Source organism: Acomys russatus, chromosome X (genome assembly GCF_903995435.1).
Source record: "Acomys russatus chromosome X, mAcoRus1.1, whole genome shotgun sequence".
Classification (NCBI taxonomy): Eukaryota; Metazoa; Chordata; class Mammalia; order Rodentia; family Muridae; genus Acomys; species Acomys russatus.
The window spans coordinates 117,366,331-117,372,596 of record NC_067169.1 but is presented as its reverse complement, the minus strand read 5'-3'; the positions used below and the strand labels follow the sequence as shown (position 1 = coordinate 117,372,596).

The following is a 6,266-nucleotide window of genomic DNA, read 5'->3' as shown; positions in this document are numbered from 1 at the left end:
TGGACCTCGAGGTCAAAGGTCAACAAGTCAACTCCTCATATACACTTAATATACTTCTCATTTCCTAACACAAGTGTCTAGTAAGTGCTTTAGGAAACTATGATTTCAGGTTGTATCTGATGCATTTAATGTATCAGCAAACATTGGCTGGTAATATCATAAGAAGAGGTTAAAGCAAATTTTTATTAATTTATAATCCACTAGGTAGGTAGGTAGATATGATAATTTTATCAGAGTTCAGCTGAAGTTTACAATCTGGTCTCCCTGTAGAGAAAGGGTTTGCTTGGCACATTCACCATATAAATCAGATCATAGGAGGCATGTTTAATCCACTTAAGAGTATTAAGTATTTCTGGGACATTAGCACAACATTTATGAATGTAAAAATATTCTGCTGTACACAGCAGAATGTCCTATATTTATCAAAGGACAACTAACAAAGTGACCTTTCTTGGGACACTTATTATTATTATACTGCTTTAAAGTGATTTATATGTTTAATTTCTTCCATGGGTGTCCAAAACTTGACTTTTAAAATATTTTATATAGGTCTTACTTAAATTAAATAAAACTTGACATGCAGAAAATGTTTTGTGCTGAATTTAAATGTAAAAATATCATGGACTTTTGGTTCAAGGTGATAATATATTGCTTACATGGTAATGAAGTTGAAAGAAGACACTTCAGACCCACAGTCCGGGAGTCAAAGCCAGTTGTCAAGTCAGTCCTGTCCCACAGTTGCCTGCCTCTTCCTTTTTTTCTTTCAACATGACAGATGCTGCTGTGTCCTTCGTCAAGGACTTCTTGGCTGGTGCAGTGGCTGCAGCCATCTGCAAGACAGCAGTAGCGCCCATCGAGCTGGTCAAGCTGCTGCTACAGGTGCAGCATGCCAGCAAGCAAATCATGGCAGATAAGCAATGCAAGGACATCATAAACTTCGTGGTTTGTTACCCCAAGGAACAGGGAGTCCTGTCCTTCTGGCATAGTAACTTGGCCATGTCATCAGATACTTCCCCACCTAGGGAACTTTTTGGGAAACCTGGGGGAACGTCCAGACTTTTAGTACTTTCCTGGGTGGTGAAGACAAGAAGATCCAGTTTGGGCTCTACTTTTCAGGGAACTTGGCCTCAGGTGGTGCCGCTGGGGCCACATCCCTGTGCTTTGTGTACCCTCTTGATTTTTGCTGGCACTTCTCTAGCAGCTGATGTGGGCACAGATGGATCTGAAAGGGAATTCAAAGGCCTTGGCAACTGCCTAGTTAAGACCTAAAAATCTGATGGGATTAAGGGGATGTACCAAGGCTTTAATGTGTCAGTACAGGGCATTATCATCTACTGAGCTGCCTACTTTGGTATCTATGACATCACAAAGGGAATGCTTCCAGATCCCAAGAATACTCACATCTTTATCTGACACACTTCACCATCATACAATGATGTAGTCAAGATGCAAAGGAACGGATACCATGTATACAGGTATGCTTGACTGCTGGTGGAAGATTGCTTGTCCTGAAGGAGGTTTTCAAGGCATGTGGTGCACATTCTCAGAGGCATGGGCAGTGCCTTTGTGCTTCTCTTGTATGATGAGATCAAGAAGTACACATAATTATGTCCTCTGTATTCTCCCCAAGAACAGGCATGTTGTATGATATACTATATCTTGAACATTCTGTAAAGATTCTCTGGGTTTGTTTGTTTTCTCAATTGCAACTATGACCAGTTGAAAAGTGGCAAGCAGTAATATTCATTTAACCAGTTTTCCCTTAAAGCCATTTCCATAATGACAATAATGATGGGACTCAATTATATTTTTTATTTCTGTCACTCCTGAAAATAAAAATTGAAGAAATAAAAATATCTTAAAAATTAAAAAACAAGACATTTCATAAGCCAAAAATGTTTCATTCATATTATTTAACATAGGAACTATTTCTTTAACACTGTGTAAAGCCAGCTTTATACTAAATTATAAGGCCACATAGCTATTAACCAGAGAGAGATGGACAATTTAAGGAGCACAGGAAGTAATATGGCAGAGGTATAACCAGATGCCGAGAAGACCTATAGGATAGCTACATAACTCAGAGAGCTGGAGGTATGGTCAGTGAATCCTTGCTGGAAGAAGTGGCAACTAGGCTATAACTTCATGTTCTATAAATTTCAAGATATGAAAGGGAGAGCTTGAAGTAGTCTGGGAAATAAAAGTTGTTTGAGGAGACTGAAATGGAAAATTCAAATGAGAGAGTGCCCTGATGAAGGCCAGCAGGAGGTAGGTCATGAAGGACATAAGGAATTTGGACTTTCTTTTACCTTACAAATGTGTGGTATAGGAGTGTGACATGATCTGACTCTGTTGCTTTGTCTTTTGTGTAGAGTAAGGGCTGTCAGAAAGTGAGAGTGGAAGCCACAAGATTAGTGAGGCTTTGGCTGGGACAGCCTATAGGCTAAAATAACTCCATTTTGCTTAAAACTTCCATTTCTTTATTTGGGTGACCTACTCTTGAACTCCGGATCTAGAAAAAACCCACAAATGATACACTTGGCACAAAGACATAGAATAACCAATCAGCTGGAAAACAGGAAAGTACTAAAAGTCTGGTTGTTCTCCCAGGATTCCCAAAAAGTTCCTTCCTAGAAGTTAATTGTCTGTGGTTTGGTACTGGACTTGTACAAATTAGTTCAAAGGGCTAACAATAGGATGATTGCCAAACTAGAAACCTGCTTACCTGTTTCCTCGGATTACTACAATCTATAAAAGTTCTTTCTTACTTGTTTTTGGGGCTCACATATGATCTACTGCACATACTAAGGAACTCACCAGAGTGAGGCAATATTTGATATCTTGGATGTGGAAACAGTAAGCTATGGTGATTGATGGAACATTGTGGGACAGGCGTGAGGAAGAGAAATTTGGGCAGCTGGAGAAACAGTGCTACTTGTCAGTTACTGAAATATAGAAAACTTCAAGTGGAACAGGTTAGTGCATTGGAGAAGGGGCAACTTGAAGTCAGTTGTGACCATACTATAGCTGATAGTCCATAACAGTCTTCTAAGCAGGGATATCCTTCAGTTAGTTGAACAAATATATAAACAATATCAACTGGGACACATTGAAATTTACATGGAAATGTCTCACATCATATACCACATGCAGTGGAAGTCTTACAAATGTCTTAATCAATTCTTAAGGGGATTATAATATATTCTCTCATACCACTAGACTTCAATTCTGTCCCTGTGGAATTACTTTTCCTGATGGATAATATTCCTGTTTTGATCCTGTGCAGCATCATTTCAGCTGTTGAACTAAGTCCCCTTTATTTAATTTTCACAAAAGTCTCAACCTCAAACCCAATAAAACAAAGACATTGTGTAGGTAGTGAGCTTGACTCATGATTGTGGAGATGAAAAATACTCGGGCAGCAGCAATGCACTATAATTTATAAAACAATAGACAGTATCTTTGTGCATAAGCTCTTAACCATTTCTGCCAGCCTCTTTCTGAATGGCTTTACCCTCTCCCCATGCCCTTTCAGAGTGCTTCCTAGCAACACAGAGAAACAAACAAAAGCCCATGATAGCAAAAATAAAATCAAGCCTCCTACAGTGATGTGTAATTAATTTTATTATCATTCCTGTCTTCAAGACATGTGCACCTAAGCAAAGATTTGATGATGTGTTCTGCTCCTAATGATATGTATCTTCTGGGTATATATATATTTGGAGAATTATAGCTATTTTACTGATAACATGAGTGATACAACCGAGGAGGCAAATGGGAACAGTTCTAAGTTTTAATGTCCATTTGTTTCCCTTCACTACACAGAAGTGTATCCCTTGAGAGAAGCTTGAGATAGATATTTGACATTTACGAACAGAAAGCTTTTGCTATATGTGGTAGGAGGACATGACTACCCAAAAAGAAGAGAAGATGGCTGATGATAGAACCTGGCATGCATTAGTATTTATCTACAGATTCAAAGCATCTACTGAGGAAAGGTATTGGGGGCATAAAGGGAGATGGGAAAGACAGAAGAAAATCAGAAGGAAATGTAGAGGAATGTATTGTCATGACAGGGAATTTCTACTTTTTATCAGAAAAGGGCTGCAGCCTGGCATGTGTGGCTTTGTAACTGAGTGTCTGTCTGATCAAGTTCGTGTAGTTTATAAAGTGCTAATGAGGAGAGGTCAAATTTTAACAGGCAGCCCTGCTATTCTGAGTTCACATGACAGTTATTCTTCCTGTGTTTCAGATTCCCAAAGTTTATCTGCCTTCATTGCTTTTATCACATTACTAGCTTGAGCTTCTGTGAAAAATGTTCCTTCAGCTCCCTTTCTCTCACTTATGTGAACCAGTATTTGTCTCTGTGTCTGTTTTGTCTCTTTATTCCCCTGTGCCTTAGAGAAACAGATGTCTCTTCCCTTTTGCAAAGGTTTACTTCAATGTCTACCACCTGTTCTCTTGGAGAGAGCCCTTATTTGTGATTTGAAGATGTTCTAATGAGCATCTAACTGTGATTCAGAAAACTCCAAGTACTGATATTATTTTTTAAAAAGTTAGGAAACTACCTTTTAAAACATTATCTCAGAGTAATGGTGCTAGTGAGCATAGGAGAAGTGTAACTGGCTTCCAGCCAGTGGTAAAAAGCTGAGACTATTTGGCCCATCTAACCTGTTTATTCTATTTCAAAGAGAAACTTATGGAAGGATTATTCTCCACACTTCACTTGTGCTCAAATTCTTACAGTTTGATATCTGCTGGCAAAATTCCTCTGCAAAGGATTTAGCTTGTCAAAAAATGACTTCTTCAGACTTTCTTCACTCTCTTTGTTTGCTTCTCTGACACTTCATTAAGTAGTCTCACATTTCTGATTCTCTTATGGAACCTTATCCTCTAATGCCCCTGTTTTCTAACTGCATACTTATTTTTCAACTACAGGCTTGCATTTTTTTCATCTCTCTCCTGAACAAATAAACTAAGTTTATTTTGATATCCACATCTAAAAATAAATTCACACTTGATATTCATCTTTGTTTAAAATACAGCTATAAGTATGAAGTGTGGTCTCTCAATAGAAGAATATGGAATGGTCAAGAAGCACTGAAAGAAATGCTAAAGGTCCTTAGCCATCATGGAAATGCAAATGAAAAAGATTGAGATTCCATCTTACACCCATCAGAATGGCTAAGATAAAAAACTCAAGTGACAGAACATGCTGGCAAGGATGTGGAGAAAGGGGAACACTCCTCCTTTGCTGGTGGGAGTGCAAACTTGTACAACCACTTTGGAAATCTATCTTGAAATTAACCCAGATCCAGAAGGACATGCATGGTATATACTCACTTATAAGTGGATATTAGCTTTAAAATACAGGATATCCACACTACAACACTACAATGCACAGAACTAAAGAAAGTAAGGAGGACCCTAGGGAAGATGCTTAATTTTCATTCAGAAGGGCAAATAGAATAAATACTGGAAGTTGTTGAAAAGAGGGAACAGGACAGGAACCTACCATAGAGGTCCTATGAAAGACTCTACCCAGCAGGGGATTGAAGCAGAAGCTGAGTCTCACAGCCAAACTTTGGGCAGAGAGCAGGGAGTCTTATGGAAGAGTTGGGGGATAGAAGTACCTGGAGGGGTCATGAGTTCCACAAGAAGAACAAGAGCCAACAAATCTGGGCCCAAGGGGGCCCGTGGAAACTGATGCACCAATGAAGGATCATGCATGGAGAGGACCTGAGCCTCTGCTCATTTGTAGCTGATTGGCAGCTCAGTCTCCATATGGGTCCCCTATGGCTGTCTCTGCCATAAACTCTATTGTCTTCTCTTTTATCACTCCTCCGTGGTAGAGTACCTTACCAGGCCACAGAGGAAGAGGATGCAGGTAGTTCTGATAAGGCTTGATAGACTGGTCAGTTGATAGGAGAGGGGATTGAGGGGAAGAGGGAAGGAGGGTGAGACTGGGAGGAGATAAAATAGGGCTGTGATTGGGATGTAAAGTGAATAAAAATTCTAAAATATATTCAAATTAAAAAAGAAAAATTCATAGGTATAAAGTATATTATTAGATAAAATTGAATGTGGAATAAACATGCTAGCCAATAATTATTATAGAATAATTTTGAACTTTAATATGTACCTCATTTAACTTAAAACAAACTTCTATTGAGTGTTAAAATAAAAACAATAGCTATGTGGTGAGCATACTATTTTTATAGCTCCTCAACATTTACTGCTTTATAAAAAGTACATCTCACTGGCCC

At 38.7% G+C, this 6,266-nt stretch overlaps 1 pseudogene; it reads left to right on the top strand.

Annotated features, from left to right (window-relative positions):
- The first annotated feature begins 768 nt into the window (after positions 1 to 768).
- Positions 769 to 1,605, top strand: LOC127184999 (ADP/ATP translocase 2-like; annotated as a pseudogene).
- The last annotated feature ends 4,661 nt before the right edge of the window (positions 1,606 to 6,266 follow it).